Source organism: Aulostomus chinensis, chromosome 1, assembly GCF_037954235.1.
Source record: "Aulostomus chinensis isolate RoL2024-O1b breed Wild chromosome 1, RoL_Achi_v1.0, whole genome shotgun sequence".
NCBI lineage: Eukaryota > Metazoa > Chordata > Actinopteri > Syngnathiformes > Aulostomidae > Aulostomus > Aulostomus chinensis.
In genome coordinates, this window is record NC_141320.1 from 4,881,152 (window position 1) to 4,891,807 (window position 10,656).

The following is a 10,656-nucleotide window of genomic DNA, read 5'->3' on the forward strand; positions in this document are numbered from 1 at the left end:
GGGATTCATTCATGATAAATGAGCATGGAGGAGACCCAGTAATCATCAACACAAGCGTCACATGAGCAGGTCACCACCCACTTTTATTGATTGGTTCTTGTAAGAATCACTCCTAACGCCATCAGGAGGTCTTTTTTGTCCTGCCCTGTCTCAACTGTTGGAGCATAACTACAGCCTGAACTCTGTCACTACCTTATCCCTCCCTAACATCCTCATACAGACCCACTATCTGGACTAGCCTGACCCCCCTGACCCTCATCAGTCACTCGTAGTGCCTCACACTGGAGGGAATAGGAGCGTCTGTGAGCTCTGACTGTTGGGATGCACATCCATGTGATGAAGAGCTGTTTTAAACAGGGAATCAGTTGACCTCTTGACCTGTGTGGGCAGGTACAGAGGGACGATTCCATCATGAACAATAATATTACTAAACAAATGGGTCTTTAGCTTCTTTCTGAAGGCGTCCCCAGCGTCCTCATGTCCAGTGGGAGAGCGTTCCAGAGTCTAGGAGCTGCAACCTGGAAGGTTCACTCTCCTTCACTGAGGCTGAATCCCTGTGGTCAGTGAGGATAAGGGACCCCACAGGTATCACTAAAGTGCTTTAGACTGCAAAGCACTCAGCTAATCAAGCTGGGATCAACTGCTGTGGTGATCAAGGTATCATCATATATAACAAACAAAGAAAACAAAGTTGAGGAAAAGCACACAAAGAAGAAACTATGAACATGAACAGAGCATCTTCTACACCAGATGTCTCACGGCTCAGTAGACCTCTGGTTTGACCCGGAGCAGGTCCAGTCTCCAGGGTGCCCCCATCATTCTGCTTTTCAGTTGCAGGACATGCAGCAGAATCCCATCGCTCCTCTGCAGAAGAACATATGAGAGCGTCTGCTTGCTCTTCTCTGGCTGGACGTAGGGGAGAGTCTGCTTGCTCTTCTCTGGCTGGACGTAGGGGAGAGTCTGCTTGCTCTTCTCTGGCTGGACGTAGGGGAGAGTCTGCTTGCTCTTCTCTGGCTGGACGTAGGGGAGAGTCTGCTTGCTCTTCTCTGGCTGGACGTAGGAGAGAGTCTGTTTGCTCTTCCCTGGCTGGACGTAGGGGAGAGTCTGCTTGCTCTTCTCTGACTGGACGTAGGGGAGAGTCTGCTTGCTCTTCTCTGGCTGGACGTAGGGGAGAGTCTGCTTGCTCTTCAGAAGTTTGCTGGACCTTCACTTGAAGGTTATGATTTTCCTCTTTCAAACAGCTTTTTAAATCATGAAGATTTCCCAGGATTTCCCACTGAGCACTGTTCCTTTTCTTCTTTTTTGTTCTCACTGCACATAGAAGACTCTGAACTTCACCGTTCAGACTCTCACTCTTTGTGGGGTCCTGGTCCTTCCTTGATTCGAGGTGGGCCAACTCTGCAGTGAAGGTCTCTGTCTCCTGAGATGCAGTAGAAACTCGTCTACTGCATCGTCTCCTCAAACATCCATTTTCTGCCTCTCTCTCCTCACTCTGGGACCTCAGCTGTTCAAGAGTCGCCTTCTTCTCAGTGAGTTCTTCTCTCCTTTTGTTCTTCTCTGCCTGGATGGAGTTGAGCTCACACTTGAGGTCACACTTCTCCTTGTAAACCATCTTCACCTCAAGCTGAAGATTGTGGACTTGTGTGTTCAGGTCTCTGATCTGAGTCTGGTTCTCCTCCCTCACAGATTCAAGGTTGCCCACCATGGCAGACATGTTCTCTACCAGCTGATATGCAATAATCTTCTCTTGTCCAAGACTAGAAACCTGTCCCCACAAATTCTGGTTTTCTGTCCATCTCTTGTCACACAGAGACTGAAGCTGATCAAGTGCACTTTTCTTCTCAGTCAGGTCTTCCTCAAGACATTTCATCTCCACCTGTTCTCTCTCCCTCAGAGACTGAACCTGGGTCAGCTCTTTTCTGAGCTCATTGTTCTCTCCATCAACCTTCCTCCCCTCACGCTGAAGACTGTGGACTGTTGCGTTCAGATCTTCTATCTGAGTCTGGTTCTTGTCCTGGACCGTTTTGAGGTTGGCCACCACAGCAGTGAGGTTCTGGAGCTCCTGGATTGCTCTTTTATTCTCACGTTCAAGAGTAGAAACTTGTTCCCTCAAGTTCTGGTTTTCTGCATGTGTGTTGTCACACAGAGACTGAAGCTGCTCAAGGGCAGCTTTCTTCTCAGTCAGGTCCTCCTGCTCTGTCAGCCTTAGAGATGAAGGAGCAGGATCACATTGACCAGGATCATTCAGTGGATAAATACAGCTCCTACTGAGATCCACCAGATCTCTGAATGCTCCAACTATACAATCCAATGGAGTCATAGCCTTCTGTCCTGGGTTGATCTGAAGATCTTGAGCCAGACTAAATCTCCTGGAACTGTCAAGTGTTTAAAGACCAAAACTGCCTCATAAAAGTGGAGTCTGGATTCTTTTCTATAATGTGACGGCAATGACAGTCCTGCAGAGTGACATCACTGACATGACTGGATGACTTCAGTCACATGACTGGATGACAGTGTAGATTCCAATGTAGAGGTTGGGGAAATAGTCTCTGAGAATCCAACTTGAAGCCACGCCCTCCTTGTTCTTCAAAAACCCAAACAGCGACCATCAGTCTCCCTCCAATCCTGTACTTGGGTTCAATGTTGCTGTTCCATTTTGCAGCAGTAGGTGTCGCTGTGATACCAGGTTCAGTTCAAGAGTCCCAACTCCAGCTCATGTTGGTGACCTCAGTGGCAGGTAAAATGGCGCTTCAGTGGATCATGTGATCAACTCTTGTGTGTCCTCACTGCTCCACAGGTCTGTCAAATGTTCTGTAAAATAGTTGGACCCAGCAGAGCTGCTAGATTAGGAGTTGATGGAGTCGTTGCAGATACCAGGGTCCAAAGTCCAGCTTGAACCTGGTTTGTGCAGTTCTTTGTCAAGCTAGCAGCCATTCTTTTCACTGCCAAGCTAAAGTGACTTCTGTCAACAAAGGTCAACATACAAAAGGATATTTCTACTGTCAGTTCAAGATTTTGATCAAACTCCTTTTTCAGAGCTGGAACCTTCCTCTTGTGTCAGCTTTCTGTTCCCATCTCTATGGTAACGGTCAGTTTTGACCCACGTCTTCAATCAGCTGTCAAATAAACTAAAACAATTTTCTATCCTCCAAGTTGTTTCCATCTCTTGGTGACCTTGTTAGGCTTCCTTATCCATGGAAATATTGATTGATTGTGTGTTTAGATGCATGTGTGACACTTCTGTGTGATCTCTGCAGAGATGTTTCCTGCAGTTGAAGCACAATCCATTTGTCCTGCTGTCCTGACTGCTTGGGCAGTCCTGACCCTCTTTCTTCTGGAACCAGATCCTGAGTGGGGTTGTGGCTGTGGCTGTTCTGGTTGGTGTTGAGGCAGGGCTGCTGAGGAGGACGCTGTTGCACTCTTGGTGGATGTGGGTCCACAACACAAATGCAGTCTATGCAGACACATCAAGGATGGTCTTTGTTTGTTGTGGTGTTGTGCAGGTCGATGGGAGAACGAGGCTGATGAGAGTCCCTGAAGCTCCCATGACTGGGAGAGGAGCTGCTGGCAGGGTTGCTGACAGTGCACTTCTGACTTCAGGTTTGGCTCTGATTGTTGCTTTATCATCTTATTTTGATAACTGGTCCAGACAGACCCTCACTATTTGGTCATTCAGTGAAAAACATTTGTTGGTTTTATTTTGTTGAACTAGAGGTTCCTGACAAAGTCAAAAATCCTTGATACAATAAACAAATTGATGTGGTTCTTTGCTGCATTTAAAACCTCCAACAGGTCACACAGGAGGAAGGTTAAATCATGTGACCATCATCATTACAGCTGTTGACCTTGTTTAACTAGTTGGTGGTGCTAAATATCACCAGCTTGCTAACGTTAACTAGCTAATGTTGCTAGCTAGCTAATATTATTTTCAAACTTCAGGCCTAAATTTTGGATTGACTGTTAAAATTGTTCCCCTCACCTTTGTAACACCAGGTTTTGTCTTGATGATGTCACTGTCACTGCCTTTCTGATTCTAAAATATAAATGCATCCAAGAATAAAAAGTCAAACTGCCCCTCCATGGAAACATCATATTTAATATACTGCAATATTCTTTTCCAGTGTACTACACTATATTTTTGTTTTATCAGAGAGACTTTAATGTCTGTCTTTGATCTCTAAACTCTGACTCTGATGTCATTGGTGCTGACTGAATTCTACCCCCTGACAGACTGGGAAGGCTCATATTGGTGATGTCATCATAAATATATGAAGGTCTTGTTTCAGTGAATTGAAGTGAAATAACTTGTTATTTTGTTTGTTGTTGTCATGGTGATTCGTGGTATCAGGGCTCCATTGATGATGTCATTTTGTCATGGTTGTACACGTGTGACACTCAAGGTGAACGTACTCACAGCTGATTGAGTATCAGGTTCAGAACAGCTGATCTGACTTGGTCCAGAGTTTCCATCTCAGTGTCAACTCAGGAGTGACTGAGGAGAAGAGTTTCAGAACAGCCACAGTTGGGGGACTTCCATCCAGCAGCCATTTTCTATCCCTGTAAGGAGTGAAGGGATCTGGAGCTGCTGGGTTCAGGTGGATCCAGAACACAAGATGGAGGTCAGTCAGGACCCCAGAAGGAGACCAGCATCTGGAAGGTGGAGATGCTTTAATCTGACACCGTTGTGTCAACAGTTCTGAAATCAGAACAAAAATAAACAGTAGTATTTCCACCTCACACTCCTGCATGTATTCAAGTGAACAGGAACACAGATTCATGCTCAACTTCTCCTGTGTGTTCATCCACAGTCACCAAACAACAACCAGACTGAAGACCTCCTTCATCCCCCGAGCCATTAAACTGTTAAACTCCTCACTGGAGGAGGGGAGGGCCAACAGAAGGACTGTAGGAGAGGGCTGAGCACCATTAGCTTAACCCAATAACAACTGGACACTCGTGCAATATAAGAGACTGTACATTATTATTATTATTATTATTATTATTATTATTATTATTATTATTGTTAGTATTATTATTATTATAACTATTATATTTTTATTATATTATATCATCATCACCATTATTATATGATATCATCATCATTATTAGTGTTATTAGTATTATTATTGTTATAATAACAATTAAGAACAGTTAATATTATGATTATTCCTGTCACTATGCAAATATACATAACCATCCAGGTACACACAGGCACAGGCACGTGTATATATGCATATATATATGCATATGTATGCATATATATGCATATATATATGCGCATATATATGCATATATATAGATATATAGATATAGATATATATATGCGCATATATATACATATATATATATATCTAGAGATAGAGATATATTTGCGCATATATATACATATATATATATATATCTAGAGATAGATATAGATATAGATATATAGATATATATGTAGTCTTTGTTTTCTCTTCTTTGCTATTTTTAGTCTAATCTATTGTAACAGTGCTGTGAATGTATGTTGAGGAGAGTGCAATTTCCCTCGTGGAACGTCCAAAAGGGATTAATAAAGTAGTCTGTCTGTCTGTTTGTCTGTCTGTCTGTCTGTCCAAACCAGACAAAAGGGGGTTTGCTAGCATGGCTGCTGAGGTAGAAAGGCTCTGTTTAAATTGAGTCCTTTTTCCATTTCTTTCCTGGCTTCTTCTAGCGGTGCTGTCGTCACTTCCTGAGACCACGGGAGGGAAGGGGTCCCCCTTCAGAATAAGTTTGAAATCATTGTTACTTCTTCTTCAACATGCGTTTAGCAGACCAACTCACTAAACAGTTCAGTGAGGTAGTGTGGCTGAGTGGTCTAAGGTGTTGGATTAAGGCTCCAGTCTCTGAGGAGGCGTGGGTTCAAATCCCACCACTGCCATCATGTCTCTGGAGAGGTGTGGCAGGTCTCTCCTCTCTGTGCTGGAGGCGTTGGCTGTTTTTGTCACTCAACAATGTGCAGTAACGCTGAGCTGCCTTCAAGCCAACAACATGGGCACAGTGTACCCAGAGCCACAGGCTCCTCCCAGTATATGCAGCACTGCCAGTGACCTCTGCTCCAGTGTAACAGTGACTCTCCAAACTGAAGCTGATCCAGGACCAGCTCAGGAGGAGCCATGGAGCAGACAGGCTCTCTGATTTAATGCTGCTGTCTGTTGAGAGGAACATCCCAGTTGACTCCAACAAGGCTGCTGATGTCTTCAAACCCAGGACCAGAAGAAGAACCCTCCTCTGAGTCCACAGACCTGAGCACCGCTGCTCTGACTACCAGGTTACCTCCTGGTTATCAGTGTGAAGTCATGGTGAGGTGGTCAGTTGTTCCTTGGGTTTTATTCCAGAGGCCTGGGAGTTAAACACTGAATTAAATCATTTTAATTCTTTACTTGAAGTTTCCTGCTGTTTAGCTGGAAATGTAAGACAACTTCCTCCATGCTGGTGCCCCATCACACATAACAGGTGCACTTGTCCTCTTTTCACCTCTGACCCACAAACATTCCACCGGTGAACGTCCAGAAACTGAAGCATCAACAGTTCAGCAACAATGGATTCTTCAAATCACCTCTGAAATAAGAGATGAATCTTTACCTGCTGAGGCTTCAGAGCCAAATTGTGAACCTTCAACACTCACATTCCTGTTCTTGTCTCAGTCCTGCTCTCCTAAATCAAGACCTGTTCAATAGATGGTAGAGCAGAGAGGAGCAGAGGAAGAGAGCTGGGACCAGAACCAGAGGTTGATGGATCAAAACCATCCTCTGCTAAAAGAAAGGAGCCAAATAAACCTGGTTATTTTGAAATGTGGATCTGATAAAAAGAGGTGGAAATCAGAATTCAAACCATTGAGAGAGTTAATAACATTCTACTTTACCACTGAAGCAAAAGTAGACTTCAGAAGGTTTTAGTGATTCAACATAGCAGCTAAATTTCCATTTCTATACTGATTGTCTGCAATGGTTCGTGGGGGTGGAGCCTATCACAGCTGACATCAGGTGAGGAGGGGGTTCACCCTTGATGGGTCGCCAGTCCATCCCAGGACCAACACACACAGACAGACAACCATTCACACTCACAGTCATTTAGAGTGTTCAGGTAACCACTACCCTCTTGATGTCTTTGGACTGTGGGAGGAAGCTGGAGAACCAGAGAGAACCCACACAGAGACAGGGAAAACCTGCAGGAGGGGTGGAGATCGATGAGTCCTGGAGACGTTCAATAATGTCCATAACTTTGGCACCAGGAAGACAGCAGGTGATGGCACCTGGGAGTTCAACAGACCTGATGATTGAACCACCAATCACAAGGATTTCAGCCTCCATTGTAGAGAGTTTAGATGAGAGAGAACCTGCTGTCAGCCTCACCAGTCAGGGCAGTGGCAGAGGCAGCAGAGTTGAATGAAGCAGGACCACCTGGCAGGTCTCAGCTGGAGGTGATGACATCACTGGCCTCAGTCCTCACCAGTGCTCTGCCTAGCAACAAGGACGATGGAGAGAAACCAGTAGAAGCACTCTGAGAGTTGGAGACAGCAGGAGAGAGACCATGACAGAGTCACCCATGGGAAACTGTTGGATCCACTCAGGACAGGCTGGACAGACACAGATCAAAGACAGAATTGATGATGATGTCATCAGGAGGCTTTGATAGTGTCTTTATTTGTACCTAGAATTCTGTCTTTGATGTCAGGAGGACATGAAAGAAACACAACTGAGGAAAGTAGAGGAGAACATTCAGCTTCATTAGAAACACTTGAACTGTTGAACAGTAGAATTTGTTAGAAACAGTTTACAACACTGAGTGACAGGATTGAAGAGGGAAGAGTTTTCTACTTTAAATTTAATATTAACTTTAAACTGGAGATGAACATTTTTAGTCGTTCATATTCTAACATCAGCATTCATCACCCAGCAGCTCCTCTGATCAACAGAACAAGCTGAAGTATTCTGAGAAGGAGGGCATGGATCCCTCTACCTCTCACATGCTAAGCTAGCACTCTACCATTGGAGCTAAGTCCCTGCAAATGAGCAGCAGATGATGGAGGTTGACCTTCATGCAGGGTTGGATGACCTTCACCAGTTGGAGCTTCTCTGGTTGACCAACATGTGGAATCTCTTTCAATACTCCAGTGGTGTTTAAGTGATGACAATATGGGTTAGTGACTGGGAGTGTGTGTGTGTGTGTGTCAGTGATGTGTCAGGATCATCCAGGCTCAACTCTAGAAGAAGCTTCTGGAAGAGATGAGCAAACACTCTCAACTAGAAATCCTGATGTAAACACACTGGCAAACCAACTGTGGCAGGATGGCGCTACACTCCCCACCATGAGGGGCAGTGTGGCAGACGATAGTGAGTGGTCACCTAGCAGTAGACCTGGTCCGACCCTTCTCCGTCCTTTCCACTTCCTCTCCCTCCTTTACAGAGCCGACAGCCGTGCGTGGTGGCGTCTCGCTGGTCAGCAGATCGGTTACAAACAAAGGTATGCATGCTTGCTCTGCTCCATTATTCAGTGTCATCGGCCCCCTGTTTACTCCGGTTTTGCTCCGTCCAGCGGTGTGGTGTTACCGGGAGCTGGGCTGTCTCCCTTGGGCCGGTGTGTGCGTGGTGCGCTTTCTGGGGGTAAGACGCGTAGTTGTCTGCCTTTCATATCAAGCTGCCGATGGTCTGTGGTGTTCTGATTATCCTCTCCCGGCCATCGTTTGTGTAGTCTGGGCTGCGGGCTTCCTCCTCCTGCCTTGTCTGACACCACGATTCTGCCCTCCGGTAGGAAATGTTTATGCTTAGCTTTTGTTAATCTGTAATGCCCTTCATCCACATTTTAATTAGGTTAACTTGTTTATTTTGCAGTGTGCAGCCGTCAATTGCTGCTGTGAGCCTCGCTGCTGTTTTGGTTCTTCCTCTTCTTCTCTTCTTCAGTCTGGATTCTTGCCGATTCGGCTCACAACGGCTCTGATCCAGGTAACGGCGGTTAAAGCCGTGCACTACGGCCTTCATAAGAGCCTCAACGTGGGCCAAGAGAGGGCATCCCGACCCTCATCGGCGCTGAGCCATCCCCCTTGGAGCCTGGTTTTAATAAGAGGGGCAGACATTTCCTTAATTACTTGAGTTTATTCCTTTTCTATTTGTTATTTCTTTCTTTGAATTATTACTGTTAGTTTTTGTGGGTTACATTTGATTTATTGTTTAGAACCCATATTATTATTATTATTATTATTATTATTATTATTGTTGACTTTTGCTCCCCATTTTGATCATTTGGATTTAAAACAGTCTCTGTTGGGTTATTTGGGGTAGCGATATTTGGTTCGTGTGTGAGGGTTGCCTTGATTTCATGTTTTTGATGGTGTTCTTTTCTTCTCTTTGACAGGTGTTGAGGGCCCAGAGCGGCAGCGGTCCCCCTGGTGGTGGTTCCTTATTCATGATTATTTTTTGGTTTGCTGTGTCACGGGTGCAGGGTAGTTTTTTTGGATCCTTCCCCTTTTCGTTACCGCTGTCGTGGTAAGCCCCAGCCCTGTCCCCTTTTCCTTTCGGTAATTCCTCTTGCACTCCTTATTTTATCCATTGGTATTCATTTAGTCTGTTGCTCATTTTAAACTATTTTTCTAATAAAAGTATTTTTATAATTGGAAATCACGGTCCTGTCCTGTTGTGTCTCTCGACCTGTGTGCCTGTGTTCAAATGGAAGCCTGGTCATTTTGAAATTTTGTTTATATACTGGGGTGAAAGCCCACAGGTGGCGTTGTTGGCAACTGTTCCCCACCGCTCGCCTTGCCACACTACGAAACACAAAATAATGTGACAGTGATGTTGTAAGAATTGCTAATGAACACAAAATAATGCTACAGTAATGTAGTAAGAGTTGCTAATAACCTCAAAATAATGCTACAGTGATGTAGTAAGAATTGCTAATGAACTCAAAGTGATGCTGACAGTCATGTAGTAAGAGTTGCTACGATCCTCAAAATAATGCGACAGTGATGTCAGAAGAATTGCTAAAGATCTCAAAATGATGCGACAGTGATTTAGTAAGAATTGCTAATGATCTCAAAATGATGCGACAGTGATGTCGTAAGAATTGCTAATAAACTAAAAGTGATGCTGACAGTAATGTAGTAAGAGTTGCTAATAACCTCAAAATAATGCGAAAGTGATGTAGTAAGAATTGCTAATGATCTCAAAATGATGCAACACTGATGTCGTAAGAATTGCTAATGAACTCAAAATGATGCTAACAGTAATGGAGTGAAAGTTTCGAATAACCTCAAAGTGATGCTGACAGTCATTTGGTTAGAGTTGCGAGTAAATTAAAAATGATGCTGGCAGTAATGTCGTGAGAATTGCTATTAAACTCAAAACGATGCTAACAGTAACATAGTGATAGTTGCTAATAAACTCAGTGATGCTTCCAGTAATGTAGAAAGTGTTTCGAACAACCTCAAAGTGATGCTGACAGTCAAATAAGAGTTGATACGAACCTAAAAATAATGTAACAGTAATGAAGTAAAAGTTGCTACGAAACTCCAAATAATGCGACAGTGATGTCAGAAGAATTGCTAATGAACTCAAAATGATGCTAACAGTAATGGAGTGAACGTTTCGAATAACCTCAAAGTGATGCTGACAGTCATGTACTAAGAGTTGCTTGGAACCT

At 44.2% G+C, this 10,656-nt stretch overlaps 1 long non-coding RNA gene across 1 annotated transcript; it reads left to right on the forward strand.

Moving 5' to 3' along the window:
- Positions 1-8,426: 8,426 nt before the first annotated feature.
- Positions 8,427-8,973, forward strand: LOC147270102 (uncharacterized). The gene is made up of 4 exons (XR_015115666.1): positions 8,427-8,484; positions 8,557-8,624; positions 8,713-8,768; positions 8,853-8,973. It is a non-coding gene; the product is annotated as an uncharacterized LOC147270102 (long non-coding RNA).
- The last annotated feature ends 1,683 nt before the right edge of the window (positions 8,974-10,656 follow it).